The 26,908-nt window shown below is 42.0% G+C and overlaps 1 long non-coding RNA gene across 2 annotated transcripts; it reads left to right on the top strand.

The window, feature by feature from the left end:
- The first annotated feature begins 18,042 nt into the window (after nucleotides 1-18,042).
- On the top strand, nucleotides 18,043-24,923 carry LOC137320475 (uncharacterized). Of its 2 annotated transcripts, XR_010962539.1 has the most exons (4): nucleotides 18,043-18,216; nucleotides 18,370-18,468; nucleotides 20,105-20,153; nucleotides 24,642-24,923. It is a non-coding gene; the product is annotated as an uncharacterized lncRNA (long non-coding RNA). The 2 variants fall into 2 exon arrangements; XR_010962540.1 differs by lacking the exon at nucleotides 20,105-20,153.
- The last annotated feature ends 1,985 nt before the right edge of the window (nucleotides 24,924-26,908 follow it).

The raw sequence follows: 26,908 nt of genomic DNA, 5'->3' as shown, positions 1-26,908 counted from the left end.
AACAGGGACAAGAAGTTGCCGGGAGTAAATAACAAGAAGCATCAGTGGCTTTGAAGTGGAGGCAGTGGCCATGTACAAAAGAAATGATGATCCTGGGAACTGGACCTATAGAAGTGGTGTAATTGAAGCACCGACTTTCGAGTGAAAAAGCATCCTTTTTAAGTATTGCATCTATTGAACCCAAGCAACCACAACATCAGATGGATGAAGCTGCAGGCAACCTGAAGGTTTATAAAAAATCAATAGACAGCATGATCAGTAAGCAGAACCCACGGGGATGAAGAAGCTAAATAGATCAAATGGTATCTCAGTGTGCATAACACTAAGAACAGAACATAGCTGTTTGTAGTTTGTATCTGCCACAGTCACAGTATCTTTAAATATGCGATTTTTTTCATACTATGCTTGTGTATAACAATAATTTATCACACTGTACATATATTGTACAAATAGAGGCATCATAAGAATACTTAAGTCTCTTGGTATCTCTATATCTCTATTCTCACCACTTATCTAGAATGTAGTCTGTCCATTTTGTTCTGCCCTAGGGCAGGTCCTAACTCAAGTCTCACACATAAGATTCTTGAGCCACTTACTAGGGAAGAATTGCTGAGGTGATTTCCCGATGCCTTCCTCACAGTTTTTATCTGGAGTATCTTCTCCTAGGTAGGCTATAACCAAGGCGACATGGCTGCACCCATCCTTTACGATGGGGGAGCTCACCCACAGCATCGACTCAAGTGCTCCCTTGGATGTGAATCCAATATTCAGAGATGGCACTCCGGTCTCCGCTTGTTGGGGCTGTCTGAAGTGGGGCCCAAGCCCAACTCTTCTGACTCAGAGGCGGGAATACTACCACTGTAGGAAAAGTGCCCTGTAAATCCCTTTCAAAATCCGCTGGGGAAATGCTCTGTAAACTGCCTGAAATGTGTTCTTGAAATGGAGTTTTAGCTTGAAAGCTGCCCACAAGGTGAAGTCAATAATTGAACTGAGTGCTGGGAAGTAGCTGAAACCCAAAGCTAGAAGCCATACAAGCTTCTAAAATAATTAAGCCATAGAGCTTCTAAGTTAATTACAACATGAAGGCCTGTTTATACAAACTAGACATTCATGACTAATGTAAGAAAGCCATTTGGAGGACTCACACCTAGGGATAATGGCCTTTAATGAGACATAAGCATGCCACGTCCCCATATGTATGTGAGACACATTAATGGATAGATGGATAGGCAAAGTAGGTTGTAAAATGGAGACAAAGTCCCCGATATTAACGGGGAAGCAGGGAGGGTGCGAGGGAGCCCGATAGCGGGCGAAGAACCCAGCAGGGCCGGGGACATGGCCCTGCTGATCTTAACAGTAGAGGCTCATTTAAATAAATATGCGCAGACTCCCACCCGAACCCTGGCCAGATTGACTGCCTGGCTGGCCGGTGGGAGTAGAAATTTAGCGAGGCTGCAGCCGGAGACCCACAGGAATGGCCCCTAGCAGTTAGTTGGGGGAGGGCGGGAGCCTCTAGGCACGATCGGGAGAGGGAGGAGAAGGAAGAATCCGGGAAGTGATCGGAAGGGGGGAGAAGAAAGAATTGGGGCAGCTATAGGGAGGGGGAAGGAGGAAGGCTCTTAATGCTGTTTTTTTTGCCTTTACTTTTAGGCTGGCTCAGTCAGACATTAGAGCAACGATCGGGAGGAGGAATGTCGTGTCTGGCATCTTGATGGACGATCAGGGGAGGCTGGGACTGGGGAGGTCCAAGGACTCCTTGTGGGGCTCGGGGGGAGCACTCCATCTAAAAGGAGCAGATCTTTAAAACTTACCTTAGGCCATCGGTGCCTTGGATCTGCTGCCGGGCATCTGACAGCACGGACCTCCACTGATGTTCAGCTCGGTTTACGTCGTGGCACCGGTGATCATCGGGCTGCGACTTTTGAATATTAACTAGGCTCCTGACTGCCTTTTGTGGGAGCCTCGTTGATGGCCTAATTTGGCGCCATACAGTAAAAATTTAAAGGGCTGGGAATGGGGTCTGGTTGAGGTTGGGTTGCTCGATCCTGATATTTTAATCCCCCCCAACCCCTGAATCTCTGACGCCCATTAAAATCGAAGCCATACAGTCTCTAGATGTCCCTGCTTCAGTGGCTCAAAGGCACCAGGACCCTTCCAGCTTTGTTAGAAATAATTGACACGTGTCACTCAGATTGGTCAACCGTATGGAAGATTTTTCCTTGAATTTAAAGTATTTAAGGAGGGGCACTTGGTACATCTCTAGAGTAGTAGTAGTCAGTAGTTGAATATCAGAGCAGCTTCTCTTTGTCTTCTTAGATTCTCTTAGCTAGATGTGGTTTCTCTTTGTAGATACAAAATTCTCTTCTTCTTCTCCTGTGGTAATCTTCATCTAGCAGAGTACAAGATATCCTCAGAACAGAGAGTCAGAGGTTGTACAAGTTACAGGCAGAGATAAGTATGTTGCTTAACTGTACAAGTGTCTGAAATAGAAGCACATGGTATTAAAGGGACAGTGGTAACTTGGGTATGTAATTAGCTAAGGGATAGGAGGCAGAGAGTGGTGGTGAATGGATGTTTTTCTGACTTGAGAGAAGTATGCAGTGGGGTCCCTAGGGGTCGGTATTAGGACCATTGGTTTTCTTGTTATATATAAATGACCTGGACTTGGGTATAGGGAGTACAATTTCAAAGTTTGCGGATGATACAAAACTTGGCAACATCGTGACTAGAATAGTAGCAGACTTCAGGAGGTAATAGACAGACTGGTGAAATGGGCAGACACATGACAGATGCAATTTAATGCAGATAAGTGTGAAGTGATGCACTTTGGGAGGAACAACATGGAAAGACAGTATAATCTAAATGGTACTATTTTGAGGGGGGTGCAAGAGCAGAGGGACCTGGAGGTGCATATTCACAAATCTTTGAAAGTGGCAGGGCAAGTTGATAAGGCAGTTAAGAAAGCGTATGGGATAATTGGCTTTGTAAATAGGGGCACTGAATACAAAAACAAGGAAGTCACGTTAAACTTTTATAATTCACTGGTTAGGCCTCAGTTAGAGTATTGTGTACATTTCTGGGCACCACAATTTAGGAAGGATGTCAAAGCCTTGGAGAGGGTTCAGAGGAGGTTTAATAGGATGATACCAGGGATGAGGGACTTTAGTTATGTGGAGTGATTGGAGAAGCTGGGATTTTTCTCCTTAGAGTAGAGAAGGTTAAGGGGAAATGACAAGTGGGTCGGTAACCAGAGGTCAAAGATTTAAAATAATTGGCAAAAGAACTAGAGGGGAAATGAGGAGAAATTTTTTCACACAGAGGGTTGTTAAGATCTGGAATGCACTACCTGAAAGGGTGGTGGAATCAGATTCCATAGGAACTTTCAAAAGGCAATTGGACATGTACTTGAAGAGGACTAATTTGCAGGGTAATGGGGATAAAGCTGCTGTGTGGGACTAAATTGGACAGCTCTTTCAAAGCACAGGCATGACAGGCCGAATAGCCTCCTTCTGTGCTGTAAGCTGCTATGATTCCATGATAAAGGAATGTGAGAGCTAAGACAGCTAGCTGATATCACCATTCATGCGAAGATGGGCTCCAAGTAGAACCGATAACCCTGCTGTCAGAGGGGACCATGGACTCATCACTCCAGAACTTAATGCCTGTGTCCCAGAAAAGGAAAGAAATTGACTCAACTATGCCGCTCATAAGGACAAGGTCGTATAAATTCTAGAAACATTGCTAACCAAAAACATCTAGACATTAATCTATTCAGTAGACTGGCCATCTAATGCTGTTAACTTGTCAGCTGTCAAGGGATTTAACCCTAATCTATTCTCACCAATTTAATAGTCTCAGGCACGGATCTCAACTATAATTTAATAATCAGCGTCCAGTTAATGCTGAATTCCAGTGATATACTGAATTGCCCTCACAACCACTGTTACTTATTCTGTCCATTAACTGTTTGTTATTCAAACTAATAGATGACCCTGACTACATATATTTAAATCTATTAATTGCTTGTATACTCAATATTTAACTTTAAGTTGTGATCTTGTAGTCAATAAATAATTGTTCGTACATGACTTGTTGTCTGACTTCTTCTTTGATAATTTGGCAACAAAGGATTAATTGATAACTTGTGGGTATCCTAATCAAGGGTTGATGAAAGAAATTCAAATTTGATCAGAACTGGTTAATGTAAGATGGTATGGAGGGGAGGTGGGGGGGGGGGCGGGGTCCTGGGGTGTGAAAGCTCATGCATCATTCACTCCTAGACCTAAAACTGGGTGGTTAAACCCCAGACAGTTCCTTAGTGAGGAGTTAAAGCGAGGATATTAAGGATGCATTTGGCTCCTTGGCATATATTTTTTAGGATACCGAAAGCCAGTGTTCTTACACCACTGATACAGTGGTCACTCCGTCTGGATGTGTATACCCCGTTGGATGTCGATCCAGTATTTGGAGGCCATATTCTAGTCTTCACTCGATCTAGAATGTAGTACTGTATGTGTGTCCAGTAGAAAGGGCTTCTCCACGACTGAGTGCCTAGAATTGACAGAGAGTTCATGTTAGGAAGAATGAATCAGGAAATGCAGTCATCCTGCAGCTGTTGCTTGATACAGAATAGAGCTGATGTTCGCCCTGGGAAAGCACATTACCCAGACTGTCTGATCCTTGTGGCCAAAGAATGACAGACAGCCAACAAAAGGTTGCAAGGATAAAATAGGGAAAATAAATAAAACTAAGTAAAGATGGCCCTGAGTGATTTTCAATTTTCTCAGTAGGTTTTCACAACATAAACTTTACTGTGTGTCCAGTGAAGTAGTCATGGAAAACTGCATCAAATGTGTATTTTCACCAGAGTGCCCATATTCTGGAAAAGTAGAAGCTACCTTATACCACATGCAGTAAAACAAAATCTTTCGGAAATGGCAAAGTGGCATGCTTTCAGTAAAGCACTAGTTTAAAAAGTTAGGCAAAATTCTCAAGCACCATACATCGAAAGAATACTCTTTAAAGACAAAAACAAAATGTGAATGGTTTACTCATCTATTAACTGCACACTTTGTATAAAGTCAGCTTCAAGATTGCATTTTTGAAACTACAAAAATTGTTATTATATAAACATTTTAATGGTCTCACAATCTAGCACCATTTTTGGTTATCCAAATGGGCTTGTATGTTTGCTATCAAAGCCAGAAATGCAGAGTTGTTAATCTCTAAGCCAGTCCAGCACTCAGAAGTTGACAGTGTTTACTATCTGATGTTAAATAAGAAGTTTTGATTTCACCAAAAACTAAGTAAGGTAGCAGCTTTTTTCCCAATGAAAATCTGATGTATCCATCACCGTTTCAGTGTGCAACAGCTTATTACTGGCTGAAATTGTTAAGATGATTCGATGTTTGCATGTCCTTTTCTCATTAGGCTGTACTACACTGCAGCTTCAATTTTCTGATATGGGTACTGTTTAGTCTCAAATTGCTTTGTAAGGGGCAGGCAGAGATTCTGCCCCTTATAAGGCAAGCCCAAACATCCTGGAAATTACGGAGACCCAGGACAACCCTACCATTTGTTGGTGGGTTCCGCCATTCTCCCACCAGAGTGACAGCAAGCGACCGGCCCAACTCCAGCAAATTTTCAGGGCCATCACCTCTACAAAGGTGCCCTCTACTTTCACACTCTCCACATGAGATAGCAAGGCACCATAGGGATCTCTCATTGCTGCCCTACTTACTATACTACTAAGAATAACATGTAATATTAGTTCATATGGTTCCACCCCCCACCCCACCAACACACACACAACAAATTGAACTCTCACACTAGACCACAAGCAATCACATTTTTTTTTTACTTTTGCTATTGTTTCTCCAGCCACAGTTCCTTTTTTGTCACATGCTGTTGCAGAGGGGAAGCTTGCAGTTGAATATACGCTTTTGGTCACTGTTCATGATAGATACAGCAATGACACAATTTCTAGATATTCTCAGCAACTCAGTTACTCTCATAACCAGATCTCATGCCCAGTGCTATCCAAAGTGTACCTTTCCCTGGCCAATATCTAGTAAATGACAGCATGACCCAGGGATTGTAACCATACTCCTAATGCCAGTTACTAAAATGTATCACGTGTTGCCACGCGAACTGACTACTACTTACACAAGATGGATTGAAATCGAATTTTATTGAGATATGGCACAGCTTCAAACCATCAACTGGTTTATTTTACATAAAATACATAAATAAGCAGTATACAGTATCAATTCATGACACTACACTCTTCAGGTATGGAACATAATAAAGACAAACTTACTAACTCTGAAAATTGGCTTATCTCCTCTACCTAAGCTACTGAAGCTAAGTTGGTACAGACTTGTAAAATACAGAGACAGCTGATAACCACTGCTGTGTCAACACAGATCATTCTGTGTCTGAGAGAGAGAGAGAGGAGCGAGAATGAGTGCATGCGTTTCGGGAACAGCTCCCCTTAAGTCTCTGAGATGGGGGTTTGGTCCATTGAACTCTCAATCACAATTATATCCCTGAGGTAATGTCTACTCTTTGATGAGTGAGCAGGAGGTTCCCAACTGTCCACTTAACTCATTACCACCATCCATAATGTCGCTTACCCAACAATGCCAGCAGGAAAGTTTTACCACCTTATCTGTACAGATTATAGGTTTCTATGAATTTTAAAGCTAACACTGGGAAAAAAAACCTTGTTAACAAGTAGATGATCAGCTAAACTTTCAGCTGGGAACCATTACACGCTTTAAGATTTGATTGCTCATTCCTGAGTTTTGAATGTTCTGCAATTCTGCACAAATTAATATTTTCCTGGAGGAACTGGGATGCCATCTGTCTATTCATTATGTGTGCTGCTTATCGTGTCCACTCCCACTATTATGTTTTCTGCTTCATTTAAATCTGAGGCCCCGATATAGAATGGAGGCGAAATGGCAGTGGGGGGGGGGGGGGGGGGGGGTGGGTGAATGGGCGTGTGGGTAACCCGACCAATAAAATCTGTCTGTTTCCCACGCGATCGTGGGTAAATTGGAGCCACTTAATGTGGCTTCTGTGTTTGCCGTCCGAAAGCTGCGCAGCAGGCGGACTGCGCATCCACATCACAGGCTGTCAGCTGGAGGCGCTCTATTTAAAGGGGCAGTCCTCCGATGGCTGCTCCTGGAGCAAAAACCCAAACAGCACGATGGAGCAGCAGAGGGGAAAGGCTGCTCCTAGACTGGCTTGTGTAATAAGGCCCTTTCATAATGTTCACCATGAACGCCCGTACTTGATGCCACCCATTGGGTCAATCTACAGTGGGCATATGTGTAGTTGCAGGACTGTTTTGTGCAGGGAGCGAGAAGGGCTGGTTTGGGCACTGCTTTATCCAGGTGGTGAGGACTGGACTCTTCACACTGTCTTACGTTAGGGGAACCGTTCACATATCAGTGGCTCCCGGGCCTCACGAGCAGCCAGGTGAGCTGCTGTTCTGTCCATGGGTTGCTCCTGCTCCTCCTCCTCTGCCTCCTCCTCCTCCTCTGCCTCCTCCTCCTCAATGTGGGTGGCAGATGTGGATGGGGCCTCCTCAAGTGGCACTCCTCTCTGTTGTGCCCTGATAATAAAGGCAAACCCTACTGTCTCAGAAATTCAGCTATTTACACCAGAATTGAACTAGATTTAACTTAAGCTTGTATAAAAAAAGGGGTAAATGATCGACATGATTCATCATACCAAGAATTGGTTGATGTCAGAGGTTCTGACTGTGTACAAACTTTGTCTGAAACATCAGGTTTGACTGGAGTGATTAGAATAATCATTTCTCAGCTGTGCGACCTAGAAAAGATTCTGAAAATTGCCTTTCACTAGTTTCAGGCAGGGAAATCTTTTTGTCCCACCCTTCTGTTACTGAACCCTTACCATGGGGTTCACTATGGCAATTCCTATATTTTTTCTATGATGGAGGCAGAACAGGCAGAAGCAGGGGCAAGAAGAAATGACAGAGGCACACAGAATAAGGTTACACCAAAGGAGAAGAAGACCATCTAGGAGATACCCTTGCACCACACCATGCCACTCCTTCAATAATGTGTCAGAAGAGATCTGCTTAAGGAGGCAAAGATTCTGTGAAGAGGCAAATTGACCTCCAAACATCCACTCAACCCAAAAAACAAAGAACAGACTAACTTTATTTATAGCATTAGACTTCATATCACAAAGTGGTTTTTCAGTGTACATTTATTCTTAAAAAAAGAGCTTCTTTTTACCACTGCGCCTGCCCCTTTGCGTCCCTTTGTGCTGTTTGTAAACCTATCCAGGAACTGTGCCAAGGTATTATCTGAGGGCCAAGGACACTATCGGTGCTTGTCTGTGCTGTAGTATCATGAGCCTTTTGGGACTGAAGTGCTCTTCTTCTTAGAGCTTCTGAATCCTGGGAGGATTCTTCAGCAGGCTCCATTGCCACTTCAGGTGTGTGGGCAGCCAGGGCCTGTATCCTGACACATACATGAGCAGGCACCTAAAGAGACTGTTTGGAAAAGACATATGAGATGTCATCATGAGAGAGGACGTCATTCTGAAAGCAGATTCCAGCCATATCACATTGCTGGGACTTGGTCACAGGGGAGATCTTCTGCTTTGCCACTCTAGGCACACAGCAGAAGCGCATTTCAGGACATGGCACACCTCCAGCCTATCTATTAATGCATGTGAATGCATGTAAGATTGTGAGTGAAGGAACACGTAAAGATGAAGGCTAGCAATGTAAGGCCAATGTGCTTCCTCCTCGCCATTGATCGTCAGAAATTCAACCACTTTAAATCAGTGTGAACAAAGGTCATTGTAAATGGTCGAAATGCTTAGCACTGTGCATTCTTGGAAGATGTGGCTGCCTCCTGTTACCCTGCTTAACCTGGTGAGGTCATTAAACTTAATTCTGCCCTGGTCAATTCCTTCCATTGCTCCTGTGCTCTTTTCCTTGGGGTCCTGTGCTGCTCTGTGCCAAACAGGAGCCTTCCTCCTCTGCCTGACTTTGTGCAGCAGCTCTTCGACAGCTACATTGGTGAACCTGGGGGCTCGCTGCCCTCCTGCACACTTGTTAGGTATTATTTTTGAACAAAACTTTATGGTGTGCTGTAAATCCATTGTTCTGTTTGTCTGCCCCCTTCATTTGCTGCAGCCTTGAAACCCTGCATCAGCATGCTAGTTCCTATCCCACCCCTCAACAGGTGAGCTCTGGATCAGTAGCGTTTCTAATGCCTGGAGCTCATTGCAAATATGTTAATTCGGTTGACCCCCAAAACTATGCCAAGGTCATCCTGCTTCACATCAGAAGGGCACGAACCTCACTGTGCTCTACTTCCACTTGGGATTTTGCCTGAGCAGAAAATCTAGATTATGGTTTTGAAATGTGTGCCTCATGAGAATGCAATTTTCATGGTAAGTTAAAAAAATCTTGCAGCCAATCATGATGAACTGGTAACAATGCTCCTTTACTGCTTCTCAAGTGAAAAGCCTAAGACTGGCATAAATGTTGAAAAGTTTATTAATCCAGTTGTGGAATCGTGAAATTCTCGTGATAAATGGCTCAATTAAAATTGAGTAAACTCCACTTTATCCAGGAGACCTTAAATGTGCTCAGACCTGCAGTGGCAGCCATGCCTGTCCTGGCCCAGAACATTTTGAAGTACAGTGCACCACTATTATAGTACAATATTGGAGAACTAGCTAAACCCTGAGAATTATTGTGTTTAATTATCTGACAGTATTTTGCTTTTCCTCTTATCCCATCTTGGAGCAGCGCATCTCTGTTTCATACTGATTCTACATTTGATGTTCCTTATGTGTGTTTCATTAATTTCAGCTGCAGCTGTACATAAAAACTACACACAAAATTTTCCAACTTTCAATTTTTCTGTTTTTGTCATCTGCAGCATTTAACAAAATACTTAACAATACATCCTGTAAAGGGGTCTTTAGTGGTACACTAAAACTAAATTTTATTTTCTAGTAATAGGAATCAAACTGGCTTTAAATCTTTATTTAACTTCAACTTTTTAAAAGATGAGCTTTATAATGTGATTTTTTTCATTATTAATTCACTTATTTCCTCCAAAAGATTTATTTTACACAAACAAATAGAATCAGTATTCCTATTAACATTTTAAGTAATCAAATTTTAGTGTCTCATTGATAACTTTTGTGAGATTGCTGTCTCTGTAGCTTTGTGACCTGATTCCAGCCCAACTCTGCAATGTCCTGTGCAGTGGTTAAAAGTTTCAACACATTTAAAGTGGTAATTGTGTGACTTCCTGTCCCTGGCAGGGAGCTCGCCTGCCGAGAGCACATATTGGAAATTCCAGCATGCATTGCATATGGTTTTGCAACTTTAAAATAATGGTTGGAAAGTTGTACACAGCATGCCTGAATTCCGATATGTACTCTCGGAGGGCAAATTACCCTACCTGTAATCAAGGAAAGCCAACTAACTTTAAGTTAATTGACTTGATTAACTTTTTACTATTTTAAATAAGTTTCTTAATTTCTGAAAAGAACAGAAAATGTGAAAGCCCCCCCCCCAAACCCCACCCTTCCTACCCCCAGACTCAGTATGGTTGGGACAGTCATTCTTCTTGTGGACTATTGCCTTCTGGAGCCCCACTTTTCCAGAGATATTGGCCTCGATATTAACCCCCCTCATGACGAGTGGGAGAGGGTCCGGGGTTGGGGGGGGGGGGGAGTTAAAAATTTTAAAAGTGAAACACGTCCCCAACCCACCATGTATGCGCTCATTGCCGTTTTTTGTGTCTTGTGAGTGACCTGCTGGGAAACCCGGCAGTAAAAGGGAGGGGACAGTCCCCCAAAAAATAAAAAATGATAATGAGGTCCTGCCGTTAAATGCGCAGGACCTCTGCGTCCCCGGCCTTGTCGGGTTTTCCCCGTGTGATTGTGCTCCCCCGCACCCTCCCCACCTCTCCATAAATATCAGGGCCATTAGCTTGGAAATTATGATCGCCAGCAATAATGGATGAATGGCTGTCTGCTATTTTAACTAAGGCATTGCTCTGTTTAAAATAAACTTGGTTAAAATAGCAAAGGAAGGAATGTCATATGAATGCACTAAACATTTGACCAGTGTTATGGATGTTAGTAACTTCTAGACTATATATCCCGGTATTTTGACATTTTCAGTGTCGGAGAAAAGACCTAGCCTGCAGGAGTGGAGTTGATGTGATGTCATAAAGCTACTGAATCAATAGGATCAATTGGAATTGCACCAAAGGTTCATGTATAAGTTGCTTTTGGAGCAGATACACACTAGTCCACTGGTCAGTTGTAGTTACAAGAGGGAAAGAGATAGGATGCCTTTGAGCAACTGCATAATGAGCCAGGCCACTGTGAAGCTGAGAAACGCTGAAACTTCAGCAGAGAATATTTTACTGGTCAAGCATGGCCAGACATATTGAGGACAGGTGTGAAAATTGCAAATGGTGCAACTTGCAGAACACCCCACACTACACATCCGAACCAGTGTACCCACGCTACCGAGAATGGATGGAAAGGCTTCATAAACTTGTGGTTTGTCTCTGACTCAGCAGGGGAGCAAGCAACACAAGCATCAGAAAGTCAGACACAACTTGGGCGGAAGGCTAGACTGACTGCCGTCATTCAAGAAGGTGTTAGATTTGTTTTTGGAGAACTACGAGATCATGGCAGAAGGGAGGTAAGATTTTAGGTAATAACCAATGAATTGGAACCCCCTGGGGCATGTCTGATCGCCTTTGAGAGGTCAGAGAGGAGTTTTTGACAGAGACTTTCTGAATTGGCTATTGATCTCTGTTTTTTGGCTCACCCAGGAAGTGGGTGGGAGGAAGGGTACGGACACGGGGATGAGTTGAGGAAGAAGTGGGGTGAGTCCGTATAGGCTTGATGGCCTTTCCTTGTCCTGAGTACATTACATAACATAACAAACCCCACTGCTGCCAGATGATAGGGTCCCGTTTATCAATAAAAGGGGGTGGGGCAAGAGTAAGTTGATGGCCAGTCCCATTCATAATAGTCAAACATTCTAACTTGGATCTTCAGGTGTTTGTAGTTAAGCCTGAAATAGTTCTAGGTACAAACTGAGTGTTGTACAGAAACCTACTGTGTCCCTATATTCTCCCTCTAAACAGGTCAGCGCAGAGCCAGAAGCAATCAAGATTCAGCAAGGTCCAGCTGAGACCAGAGCTCAAGAAGGGATAGCAGTTGAAAGATGAGACTGTGAGACAAAGTATTCTGGGTTGTCCATGGAACCAGGTGAGGTCATCTGGAATATAAGCCTGATGCAAAACAGTGAAACAGAAAGCAGATCTAGCACTATACAAGGTTGACCAGACAAGTCAGACAGCAGAGAAGCAGGTTGCAAGAAGCAGATGATTTAGTTAGAAGTAGGACTGTAAAGGTGACCCAACCCATTAAGGGTATGTCACAAAGCAGTGTGAGCAAGAATCAGTTCAAAGCATCAGAGATGGGGGAACCCATTCCATAGTTTCGGTAGATTGGAGGCAGACTATTCCAGTTGGAAGATCATTACTGTATATATGTACAAATCTATGGACCATGTTCATGTAGTACCAAAACTTAGTGAAAAGACAGGAAGTCATGGGAACACTGACTCTCCAACAAGGGTGGCAATGTGAAGTTGAGATTGTTTAGCCCTGTTTCTGTACAATGTTCTAGTTTGGAGATATATGTTTTTAGTAGTGCTACATTATGTTACAATAATAAAGCTGTGGGCTTGAACAATTTGTTACTCCTAGCTTGTTTGAAACTTTTTGTATGCTTGTGGAGAGCTGGATGTGCATCATCAGAATAATTTTCTTCCCCTTTCCTATGAAGGGAGGTGCTGCTTTAAGCAGGCTCCAAGTGAAACAGACTCCAGAAAATACATGTAAAAAATCTCCAAAAAATGCAGGTGCTGGAAATCTGAAGCAAAAACAGAAAATGATTGAGACACTCATCATGATAGGCAACAGCTGTGGAGAGAACAGAGCAAACAAAACATTTTCTTGTGCCGAAAGCTCTATACATGAAATGTTAATTCCTCTGTGCTCTCCACAGGTGCTGCTGGTCCTGATAAGTGTTTGCAGAATTTTCCATTTTTGTTCCAGATCCAGGGCTGTGGAGCTGTTTCATTGGCTCAGATTGGCAGTCTGGAAGGGATATGCTGATCCCTTTCTTGCAATTAGAGAGACTCCAAGCAGAGGCGGGGCAAAAGATATAAAATGGACCTCATCTTGGTTTTTTAGAAGAGAATCTGTCTGCCCTCTTCACAGATGGAAGTTTATAAGTCAGTTTAATAACTGGGCCGTCTGTGAGATGAAACCTCCTCTTCAGCTCGGTATTCTTGTCTGTACTTCAACAAAAGGTAGGGAGAAATTGCTTACGATGTTGTACTTTGTTCAATTGTTTTCCAATTCACATCTGACCATTACTGTTTGCTTTACACGATTGATTTGAAATTTTGGGGTGAAGATGGAGCTGACCACCCTCCTCCCCGAATCTTGTTTGGAAATTCTTTGAGGTTGTTTGTTCCACTGCCTCTGAGCATCCTGGAAGAATAAAGACAGCAGAAGAGAGAAGTGCCATTTGTTAAAAATGCTGATTTTTATTTTAGTACTACTAAATAAGTTCCAGATTATCAGAACTCTTAAAAGCTATAAATGGATTGACACATTGGCCCAGAAATTGTTCCAAGTGGCAAATGGATGTCGCCCGCTGCTCAGGTGTAACTAACTCACCCATAAAGTTTTTGTGGGCTTCTGGGTGCCAACTAGCTTTAATGGAAACCTGCAAGAAGGACAACTGTCTTTCCCGAGTTTTTCTGAGCTGCGAGAGCTCAACCAAACAGCTGGAAGCATCATTAACAAGTTGCGCAGCCAGAACCCGAAAGTGAAGCTTCCTTCACAAGCCACGCAAACTAAGAACCAGGAAGTGTCAGGTAGATTAGTAAATTCTCTATAAAATTAGATAGAGAAAACAAAATAAAGAGAGGGTAAGATTGAAAGACAGAGGTAAAAGAGACAGAAAGAATAAGTAAAAAAAGTAACAATTAAAAATTTTAAAAAAAATGTCCCCAACAACAAATAATATGAGGAGGAATGAGACTCCATATTTTTAAAAGTTAATTTTCAGTGCCAGAAAGGTTGTTTGGCAGTAAGTTATACTTATTGTGCTGTTAAATATTAGTTTAGACCTAAAAATAACCAGTGTACCTTTTTAATAGTGAGATTAGTTCATTTCCAGCTGGGCAGTGCAGTAAGTTCACGCTGGTCCATTAATTCAGCTGGCGAGATCTCTTTAACACGAAGCTTTCAAACAAGCAGGGCAAATGGTAGAGCAATTTCCAGATTTCCGATTTGACTGCGCATGTGTGCTATCCAGAACTTGCCCTTCCATTTGCCCTGAAATAACGGTGAGCCCTCCACTGGCATCTCACAGTGATGTCACCACAGACATTATCATAGAACTAAACTGGTCAATTAAAATTCAGGAAATGTCATGACTTAATAGCAATTAAAACAATACAAAGAATCTGTTATCTATTAAATATTTTCTGTTATCTACTAAATATTTTTTTCTGTAGTATTTTACATAATGATTCAGAAATACAATAAAACTCTTGCTTCAAAGCCAAACATTTTTTTTATTCATTCATGGGATGTAGGTGTCACTGGCAAGGCCAGCATTTATTACCTATCCCTAATTGTCCTTGAGAAGGTGGTGGTTAGTCGCCTTCTTGAACCGCTGCAGTCCGTATGTTGAAGCTTCTCCCACGGTGCTGTTAGGTAGGGAGTTCCAGGATTTTGACCCAGTGACAATGAAGGAACGGCGATATATTTCCAAATTGGGATGGTGCATGACTTGGAGGGGAATATGCAGGTGGTGTTGTTCCCATGTGCTTGCTACCCTTGTCCTTCTAGGTGGTAGAGGTTGCGGGTTTGGGAGGTGCTGTCGAAGAAGCCTTGGTGAATTGCTGCAGTGCATCTTGTAGATGGTACACGCTGCAGCCACAGTGTGCCGGTGGTGGAGGGAGTGAATGTTTAAGGTGGTGGCTGGGATGCCAATCAAGTGGGTTGCTTTATCCTGGATGATGTCAAGCTTCTTGAGTGTTGTTGGAGCTGCACTTATCCAGGCAAGTGGAGAGTATTCCATCACACTCTTGACCTGTGCCTTGTAGATGGCGGAAAGGCTTTGGGGAGTCAGGAGGTGAATCACTCACCACAGAATACCCAGCCTCTGACCTGCTCTTGTAGCCACAGTATTTATATGGCTGGTCCAGTTTAGTTTCTGGTCAATGGTGATAGTTTGCCTCTGTTACTTTGCTCCCTTTTTAGATATACAAATATATCCATTACTGCTTCTGTCATCAATCACCATGAACCACCCCTCAGTGCACAGTGAATTTCAGCATCTATATGTTATATATGTGGTGGAGAATTTCTATTGTTAAATAGTTAAATTGTAATATTGCAGGCCCTCTGCCACAAATCATGTTGGTTCTGCATCACAAATCAATATGCCTCCAGTTCCATGTCAAAAATCAATATACCTTCAGGCCCCACATCGATTAGTAGGTTCAATCAGTGAGATTAGAAAACCAATTTTCCACTGCTTTGTGCTGGGGAATGCTCAGTTCTTGGGTGAAAAACGAAGGAAAAAGGAACAGAGATCCATGATACCAGGTCTTCATTCCCTTTTGTTTAGAGGCTTTCCCTGATAACACACTAGGGGTGGGGTTATTGGAAGATTTTCTCTGTTTGCCATTCCTGCAAAAATCATAATTGTGAGTATAAAGAACACATTTACAATTTTGTCCTAAATAGTGAACAGAGGAAATCTTGCCCTAGCTTTTTCTATGATGTTGGATTCAAATCTGAATTTCGGAGATTGCATCTAAGGTCCAAATTATCCAAATCTTTTTCCATGCATTCAGTCTTGCCAAGGGCTTGATCTACCGTAAATTATACCTAAAATTATAGCGCCTGCCTACATAATGTCGCCAATATTTACATTAGCTTCCACAGGAAATTGGGCAATAATCTGTGTCCTTGGGTGCAACGCACTTCCGGTGTGCTGCCCACATGTTGTGCTCCCCTGTATGTGTCCCAGGAAAAATGGCCCCTTGTATTATGCCATTCTAAACACCAATAATTTCTGACAGAAACAGAAAGCTATATTAAGTTTGTGGTGACAGTGTCTGCATGCAATTTTAGAAAATAATAATCACTAAGGGCAGCAGCTCCAGCATTGTTACTGACAGCACCAACATCAACTGGTTATCCTGCAACTTTAGTGCACAAAGAAAAAAATGATTGAAGATCCACATTCTTGGCAAATTAATTGTTGCCCATTTTCAAGACTTATTAGTTTATAGTGTAAATTCAGAACTGCACATAATATTATATGCTCATATTCCTCACCTGTATGTCCAGGGAATGTTCAGTTCTCCGTTGCAAAGTCAGAGGATAAAGGGGTGGTGACCTGTTATGCCAGGTCTCTATTCCCTTGTATTGTCCATGGATTTCCTGGGGATTCCCAAGGGCGGGTGGAGCAGATGGACCAACATCAGGCATAACCGGCCCTCCCACCTCATTTTCCTGTTGGATTGCCTGGTGTGTGCCCATTTGGAAGGTTGCCAGGAAGAAATGGATCTTAGGCCCTGCACACAGCGCCAAAGGTTCTAAGAAGGAGAGGCAACAAGAAGATGCAGCCGGAAAAAAAGGTCAGTACTTTTTTTCCTCCAGGTAGCGGATACTGGAAGGCCCTGCAGCCGGCTGTCATTACCACTGCTGCAGGCCTCCCTCTCCGAAAGACGTTGACTGCTTGCTAAGGTTCTAGAGGTGTTTGTTGTCCTTCAGTACCTTGCCAATGTGGCCATACTTCATATATGAACCAAGGAATGATTTTGGGCAGGTTTTTTGATCACAGAGGCACAATGATTCTGTCCTCACCTGATGTATGCGCTTGCCCCCACACGCATATACATATACACACACGCATACATACAAACACATACACATCCACCAAAGGTCACAGGATAACTACCAGAACCATACCAGGGACGCTGTAACACCTCTACTGCTTCCTTGGTTGAAATTAGCTAATTTCAGCACAGACTAGGTATTAGAATGTGGGAACTTCCAGGTCTGTAGACTTTAGCTATTCTTTGCTTTAGCTGGTTGAGCTACCAGGGAAGTATGAGAAGCATTTCTTATTTCCTATCACATAGAAAATACAGTAAAACTAGATTATCATACCATATTATCCATAACCTTTTTACATTATGGGGTTAATTTTACAATCCAAAGGGAGCTTCGCCCAACTGGAGTGCATATTTGGGCATGTGATCCCCATGATTTTCTGTCCATTAATTTTAATCAATGGAAAAGTGTGGGCAGAGTATGTCCAGATTTCTGATATGTACTCCCAGCAAGCAAAACTTGTTGCCAGTAGTTCAAACATATAAAATTTACCAGGCTGTTAAGCTCCTTAAAATTCTGCTTTAGAATTGAGAATAAGTCTCCTTATTAAAGCTTTCTGTCAATCAGGAAATAAAATACTGTACAGTGATGCCATCACAATAGCATCTCAGTTTTCAATCAGCGCAATTTCACTTTTCGTTTTAACAGTAATTCAGGTTGTTTCAGTTTTGTTGAGGTTATAGCACACATAATATATAATTATAGATGGCAGAGAGTATAAGGCTGTAATTTAATCTCAAGGTTCAGATGACATTCACAAACCATAAGATTTGTTCTCATGATGCGTGTTATCCTCTGAATCCCTTGAATAAACTGGCACTTTGTCATTCACTTTCAACTATCCTTAAATAAATAAACTATCCCTAACTCAAAATATTGCAATCCTGTTTAAAAGCACCAAACTTGTTCTTATTCATTTCTATGTTGTATTTTATGATGTATTTTAATCTTAAATATTAATTAGCCATGAACTCCCCAGGTGCAATTGGAATTCTTGTCCACAGTGCCTATTGTAGTAGTTACATTAACAAGCTATCTCACCTCAATGAGAAAAATCTCCTGTTCAGTCTGTGTTTAAATTGTTACCTGTCTCTTTAACGTCTGCAGCTTTTAAAACACCCAGTTTATACAGGGGCAGTCTGCACATGACCTGAGACCAGCGGAAATAGAGGAAACCACGAGGCAGGCAAGAATCACTTCACTTCATGACAATTTAATTCTTACATTACAACAATGACTACATTTCAAAAGTACTTAATGGGCTGTTACGCACTTTTGGACATCCTGAGGTTGTGAAAGGCACTATATAAATGCAAGTTCTTTCTTTCTTTCTTTTCAGTAATGCATGTTTCGGATGCAATGAAGCAGCTCCCTCCCTACCCACAAGCGGAAGCGCAAGTGAAGAGCAAATGGACGTAGACCCTGGAAATAGGTGCACGTAAGGCACAATGCAGAGGAAAATCTGCCCCATTATGTTTTATGGCTTATTAGATCACTTGCCACTACCTCTCCTGATAACCCACAAACCCATACAAGATATTCCACCAAGACGAGGGAAAATATTTGTTATAAAGGAAAGTTTGTAAAGACAAAACTCCTCAACGTTCGTTAAATTGCAACAATTTTGCTGTAATTTATGGGCACAAATACTTTTTTTTTAAAAACTAAATTAAAAATTGATTATGCTAATGTTATTTGGTTAACATATGTGAGCTGTGCATCTGATTTGCAATTGAGAGTCACTATTAATCGAACAGAAGTTCTTTTCAGTAGATTTGGCAGATTATTGAGTCTGTGCACACGTCTATTATCAGATTGTGGGATGGATGTTAACAGCCTAAGATGCACTTCAGGACTGGTATGATATCTAAGGAAAAAAGTAATTAAAGGAAGTGAACCAGAAAGAAACTGCAATAGTCCTTCGCCAACAATAGTATAGAGCTGATCTCAGCTTTTTTTTCACAAATAAGCAAATGCATAGCTTCAGGAAAGCTGTTGTTACACAGATGGCTGAAAAAGTGATTCTACTGTCATGCTTGGGAGGTTAGAAATATGTGCTTCTTTGGAAAGTGGCTTGGTCAATTATTGGTTAGAATTGATGTACAAAGAATACCTCCACGGTGTATGTTAAACATAGAAACATAGAAAATAGGAGCAAGAGTAGGCCATTCGGCCCTTCGGGCCTGCTCCACCATTCAAAATGATCATGGCTGATCGTCTAACTCAGTACCCTGTTCCCGCCTTTTCCCCATATCCCTTGATCCCTTTAGCATTAAACTACATACCATATGACAGATGTGAAGAACATTGCATTTCTAAAAGTAAAAAAAGCAAATATAAAGGTTACACAAAAGGAGCTATGGCCAGGAATGTCCCTCTTGTGACAGTAGTCTATTTATCATTGTGCTCCTGATGATTAATATTCCTAACATCTGAATTTCTCCTCTGGTGCAGCACAATCTTATCCAAATATAATAAAGGGACACCATGCCATGAAACAATAGTATAATGTTTATGTTCAGGGAGCTCTGTGTCTGTTTTTCCCTCATGATGTCTTACACACTGATGCAATGATGTGTTTCAACAAAATTCATGTCACTGAATCACATGCTGGCAAACAGGCAAAAATGGTTTGCCTTGTTAATTACATCCTGATAGTAAATGAGATTATTGAATCATTGTGACTCAGTTAGATGAGAGAGGGAGGGATTAACACAAGGTAAAAGCTTATATTGCCAGGATGAGTTCAATTAGCTCCTAGGTACATCACATTCTATTTACTGATAGTATAATAAATGTTTCAACTTTTTTTACATTGTTATATAGGACCTTGCACTGATTAAATCTTATCAATGCACCTTGCGCTTCAGTCAATTTCCACTCTCTGTATTTCAGCATAAAAGCACAATGAAATGTTCATTATCATCATAATGGTTGCTTGGCAAACAATTGGGACAATTTTCGTATTGGTACCTCCCTGTTTGTCTTATATTTGGGGAGGTATCGAGTCCAAAATCAAGCAGCAGGTAGTCGCACTGAAATATCACCATGTTGCCATCTGTTCTGATTTTTAGGCAGACGTCCATTCTGGTGGCTGGAGCTCCCATCAGAAACAGGCAGGAGGTTCGTACATATATGCAAATCTTTCAAAGACATTTTTTGGCAGTCGTTTATGGGTTTTGCAACTTTAAAGCCCCAATTTTAATTCCGGGCAGGTGGTCAGCATGGTGTCAGCATAGGGTCATCGTGAGGCCTGGGTCATTTTAACTCCTGGGCCTTATTATCATACTCGAAGCCCGACTTCTGCCCGAACCTGGCGGGAATGATGTGGAAGCCAGGGTGGGGTTGGGGGGGTGGAATTAGCTGGTTGAGCGCAGCATTAGGCCACCGCCGGAGACCTGCAGGAACATTCCCTGGCAGTCGGGTAAATTGGTCAAGGGGGCCGGATGCAAATGCGTTTGGAGGGTGGGGAGAGAAACTCCGCGCAGGAGAGGTCTATGGTTTCCTTGTGGGGTTCGGAGAAGCTCTCGTGCTCTTCTTGGCCAACAAAGAGATCTTAAAAAAATTAAATTAGCTTACCTTCTCAGCCCTCTTCTGGATCTGCTGCTCCTTAGATCTCGGTGTTCCTGTGAGGCTGGTACCAGGCACCGAAAGCGTGACAGTGCGTTAAAATGGTGTTGGGGTCTCAATTACATCATCAAACCCGACTTTTGCATTTTAAAAAATGCCTCACATGCCTCCCAAAATACAGAAATTAAAATAGTGGGTGGCATGACTGCGGCACCAAGCTGCCTATATTTTAACCTCCCACACGCCCTGTTCACATCGGGTATGGGGGCTACAATTAAATGTACTGTATTGGTTGCTGCAGGCTCTGTACATATTTGCCTGCTGCTCCAAAGTCCGGCTGCTTTTTATTCCTGAAGCTAATACCCTTCCCCTTTAAGCTGCTGCTGCAGCCCCTTTACAACCCACCCGAATGATGCTCAACACGAGAATCGCCCCAGTGTGCTCTGTGGTGAAAGATTGGGTGAATTGCATACACTTGTTGTAAGGCTTTCTTTGCTCAGAAATTTATTATTCCTTTTCAAGCTATTCTACTGACATTACATTTTTTTTTTGTCATGTCATTAACATTTACGTAGGAAAGGAAGCACTCTTCAAGAAAGAGGAAGAATAAAAAGAAAGACACTGAGGAACACCTATGGGAGGGATTATTTTATTTTAAAAAATCTCCACAAGTGCTTACAGCATCACATTATAAAAATAAATAACTATATGTTGACGGTAGATAACCATGCATGCCATAAATGCTGAATACATACTATTATGTCGGTGTGAGATAACTGTGTATGCCATCCATGCTGAATATATACTATTATTATAAAGTAATAAGAACATAAGAAAGAAATAGGAGCAGGAGTAGGCCAATCGGCCCTTCGAGCCTGCTCCGCCATTTAATAAGATCATATCTGATCCTAACCTCAAATCTAAATTCAGGTCCAATTTCCTGCCCGCTCCCCATAACCCCTAATTCCCTTTACTTCTAGGAAACTGTCTATTTCTGTTTTAAATTTATTCAATGATGTAGCTTCCACAGCTTCCTGGGGCAGCAAATTCCACAGACCTACCACCCTCTGAGTGAAGAAGTTTCCCCTCATCTCAGTTTTGAAGGAGCAGCCCCTTATTCTAAGATTATGCCCCCTAGTTCTAGTTTCACCCATCTTAGGGAACATCCTCACCGCATCCACCCGATCAAGCCCCTTCACAATCTTAAATGTTTCAATAAGATCGCCTCTCATTCTTCTGAACTCCAATGAGTAGAGTCCCAATCTACTCAACCTCTCCTCATATGTCCGCCCCCTCATCCCTGGGATTAACCGAGTGAACCTTCTTTGTACTGCCTCGAGAGCAAGTATGTCTTTTCTTAAGTATGGAGACCAAAACTGTATGCAGTATTCCAGGTGCGGTCTCACCAATACCTCATATAACTGCAGCAATACCTCCCTGTTTTTATATTCTATCCCCCTAGCAATAAAAGCCAACATTCCGTTGGCCTTCTTGATGGCCTTCTTAATGATGGGGGTCACCTACCTTGATGGACTGGGTAAGGTCATTAGGCCTCAAGCACTACAGCCACATCCACTAAGTGGTGCCATTGACATTTATATTTCTAGCTATCTCCTGCCACCCAGCCCTTGCCGCTAATGTAGACACCCAGCAACCATCTGCCAGAAAGACGACTTTCCTCCTCTAACACACTTGTCCCAGGAAGTTCTCCATTGCCCCATCAGAAAACTGGCAGCCCACTGTTAACACAACTACTCGTTGACATTGCTGGAAAGTTCTGTGCTTGGCCTTTGCACCCAAGTACAGTAGTGGGAGTTTAAAATGTGATTTTCTGCGCACTAATGGGTGAGCTCCCAATGAGGGGTGTCGTTGATGTCTGGAGCTCGCCCACACAAAGCAATTTAGACTGACCTGTGAAAGAAAGATTGTGTCAGTGCACTAACTGCTGAATAATTTTTTTTTGTCATTACAAATTACTAAGGGTAGGTTTTGTGTAGATCTGTCATTTAATAGGGCTAATTCTGAGACCCTTCTTTCTGTTTAACGAGGCTTCACGCTGGGAGCCTAGCTTTGCAAAATTTATCCTTAGAACTAGTTTAGCTCTGAATATACAACCCTTTCAACTTTTAATTAAAAAATAAGAAATTAACACAATGTATCAATTTCTTCAAATCCTCTAGCATCAAAGTATTTTAATATTAAAGTGATAATGACCCTGGGTCATTATAGAATGTAAAGATGCATGTTTGATGAGCTTGAGGTTAAAGGTTACTTTAAATTTATCACACTACAATTGAGAGCAGTATGGCGAGCTGCCTGAATAATTCAGTACAGCTACTTGTCACATTAGAATGCTTTGTGAGCCAGGGGTGCTCTTGCTGTTATCATTGGATTCCTTCTTGCTTCAATTGCGGCAGAGGTTATTCTAACATACTGTCAGTCACAGGTTTTTACTTCAGGGCACCCACAAGTCAGTGACTCATAGTCATTAATGTTGCTTTCTTGTTGGAGAGCCACTGTACTTCCTACTTTGTGGTTTTTGTCATTTTGTTACTAGGCAGATTCTGCCATTTAAAAATGACACTCTGATTGGCTAAGCATGTTGTACAGAGGAAGCTTTATCATTATGTATGTAGGATTTAAACCTGATTGCAGTTTTGTGTGAACTGTAAGTAGGATATTTAATTTGAACATTAGATGATGTATACTCAACACCATAGCCATAATAATACACATGTGTACTGATTGTGGATACAAGGTTAAGCCATCATGTGATATATTCAGTTAACCACTGCTTCAATTATGTATTCAGTATGTTTAAATGAATATTGTTGCCATTTTAAACTGCATTATAAGATGATTTACAAAGTTTAATTTTGTGATAGATGGGGTAATGTCATTGGTGCGTGATACCATGATCAGCTGCACTTCTCAGGCTTTGTCTTTACAATAAATTTAATAATATGAGTTTCACAATATCACATTCAAGGAGATAAACCAGTTCCATATTATTTGCAGTTGTGTGGTCACAAAACTTAGCTTCATGGTTCCAAGAGCTGCTCATAACCACACTAGCTAACACCTGCCCTTTAACTCTATATGTCATTGTGAGGTTCATTTACATAATACCTCTTCATGTGCAAAGTGTTATTAACCATCGAAGTTTCCTCAGTAGTTATGTTCTACCAAATGACCTGCAAAAATACCTTTTGTAAGTTTCTGGTGTTGTATATCATGAAATCAGAATTTGAAAAATGTTTGGAATTATGGAACATTTTAACATTCACAGCATTTTTTAATCAGAAAAAAATATAACCTTTTAAAAATTTGAAAATTGTTTTAAAGCAGTTCTGAAACAGTTGTAAGGGTTTCCTGTTTAATGAGAGATAACAGTTACAATTGTAATTTTTCTTCAGTCTGTGCTTGGGATGTGGGCAATGCTGGCAAAGCTGCATTTATTGCCCAGTTATATTGGTTCGCTCACCACTTGATGCAGGCCCAATCTGGCAGCTATGTCCCTCAGCACTCGGCCAGCTTACTCAGTGGTGGTACCTCTGAGCCACTCTTTGTAGTGTACATTGAAGTCCTCACCTAGAGTATGTTTTATTCCCTTGCTTCCCTCAGCACTTCCGCCAAGTGATGCTCAACATGCAGGAGAACAGATTCATAAGTTAAGGGGCTTCATCAAACTTCATTAAAAATTTTAAATTTGTAGGGCTTTGGGGAAATAGCAGGAGAATGGGACTAATTGGATAGCTCTTTCAAAGAGCCGACACAGGCATGATGGGCCGAATGGCCCCTTCTTGCTATATGATTCTATGATTCTCTGAATTAAGGAGAAAAATAGGCAAGCTACTACTTTTTGTTAAATGAATAGGTTTTTTTGTGTATCTGAATGCTGAGAGATGCCTGAACACAAATAAGATATAATACCATGCAAAGCATAATTCTTCAATTCATTGATGTCAACACTAATTTCTTCATCTTCCAGAGTAATTTTGAGCCGTTAAAACCCATTAACCATCTTTTTCTACTTTCCAGGTTCATTGCGTATCAGCAACATGGTATTGGAGGCTGCAGTCTTGATTCACAAAAGCTGAAATTCAGAATTGGAGGGGAAGAAAATGTGACAGGAACATACTTCCTGAGCTCCAAGGCTGTACTTTCAGGAATTGTCTGGAATTCAGATTATTGTCACTTCCTATCATATGTTAAAAATCTTGCATCTAGGCCTGCTTCCTATCAACGTTTCCCGTTATAAATGTTGACATTCACGTTTATAATAAAAACTGCCCAAATAAACTTGCCACACCGTAATTACACCCTCCCACCAATGGTGATGCTATAGAGCCTCAGTTATGTGTTTCCCAACAACTCAGCCTATGCTGCACAGAAACCCCTATGCTCCAACCACCCGAGTTCTCTGCTTCCTGAATTTCCATATGTTTTGTTATTCATCCTTCAAAATTTGGCCCTTCCGTAACCTCGTCAGAGAAGAAAATCATGTCAACGGATGGTTTCTGGGTGACAAAGCCTACCCTGTGCTCCCATGGCTAATGATCTCACTAAGAGTGGGCTGAACTGCTGGATTGGTCATCCAGGGGACCATAAGGTCTTAAAGTCGTACATTTGGAGCTTGGACAAGTTGGGAGAGGCTCTACAGTATGCTCCAGATTGTTTGTCATGAGTAGTTACAGCCTGCTGTGCCTTTCACAACTTTACCATTCAAAAAGAGCTGGAGAGTGACAATGCTGGTGATGAGGGCCTGGCTCCTTTGGAATCAGAAATAAATGGAGGAGAGCATCATGATATCCTTCACTCAGAGAACTGAGCACATCAGTACATCTCATCACTGAAGTCTTCTGCGTAAAGCAGTCTACCTTTGATAGCCATTTTCAAATAAAGGGACATATCCTCAATCTACTACCCATCCTAACATAGAATCATAGAATCATAGAACAGTTGCAGCACAGAAGGAGGCCATTTGGCCTGTCGAGCCCATGCCGGCTCTCTGCAACAGCAATTCAGTTAGTCGCACTCCCCTGCCCTTTCCCTGTAGCCCTGCAAATTTTTTCCCTTCAAATACTTATCCAATTCCCTTTTGAAAGCCACAATTGAATCTGCCTCCGCCACCCTTTCAGGCAGTGCCAACACAACAGCCTTCTTTGCCCCTACATGAATGTGCCAATAATCATCATCTGAGTGAATAAGTCAGCACTGAATAAGTGCACTCTTTCTTGTATGACTAACCTCCATGAAAAAAAAGCGCAATGACAGTGCACATTCTCTTTTAGTAAAGTGAAATCCAAAGTGACCCCAAGCAAACCTAATCTTTCTATGATTCCCCACGGTGCCTACATATATCTTTCTTTCACCTATTTAGTGCTTCTCCGAATTACAACTGAGGGCCAGTATGGCGGGAGGTGGTTGGCTGTTTTGGGATTAAGGTGGCCCTCCTCTCATGGTGGTTTGCTCTTGGGAGGGAGCTGCTGATGGCTGCATAGAATCATAGAATCACAGAATTATAGAATGATACAGCACAGAAGGAGGCCATTCGGCCCATCGTGCCTGTGCCAGCTCTTTGAAAGAGCTATCCAATTAGGCCCTGCTCTTTCCTCATTACCCTACCAATTTTTCTACTTCAAGTATTTATCCAATTCTCCTTTGAAAGTTACTATTGAATCTGCTTCAACCACCCTTTCAGGCAGTGCATTCCAGATCATTACAACTCTCTGCGTAATTTTTTTTCCCCTCATGTCGCCTCTGGTTCTTTTGCCAATTACCTTAAATCTGTGTTCTCTGGTTACTGGCCCTTCTATCAGTGGGAACAGTTTCTCCTATTTACTCTAGCAAAACCCTTCATGATTTTGAATACCTCTATCAAATCTCCCCTTCTCTGCTCCAAGGAGAACAACCCCAGATTCTCTCATCTCTCCAGGTAACTGAAGTCTTTCATTCCTGGTACCATTCTAGTAAATCACTTCTGCACCCTCTCTAAGGTCTTGACATCCTTCCTAGGAACATAGGAACATAGGAACAGGAGTAGGCCATTCAGCCCCTCGTGCCTGCTCCGCCATTTGATAAGATCATGGCTGATCTGTGATCTAACTCCATATACCTGCCTTAGGCCCATATCCCTTAATACCTTTGGTTGCCAAAAAGCTATCTAGCTCCGATTTAAATTTACCAATTGAGCTAGTGTCAATTGTCGTTTGCAGAAGAGAGTTCCAAACGTCTACCACCCTTTGTGTGTAGAAATGTTTTCTAATCTCACTCCTGAAAATTGTAAACAATTTTACAACACCAAG

This window comes from Heptranchias perlo, chromosome 4, assembly GCF_035084215.1.
Source record: "Heptranchias perlo isolate sHepPer1 chromosome 4, sHepPer1.hap1, whole genome shotgun sequence".
Classification (NCBI taxonomy): Eukaryota; Metazoa; Chordata; class Chondrichthyes; order Hexanchiformes; family Hexanchidae; genus Heptranchias; species Heptranchias perlo.
Note: the sequence above shows the minus strand (reverse complement) of the source record. Positions and strands in the feature narration are given on the sequence as shown.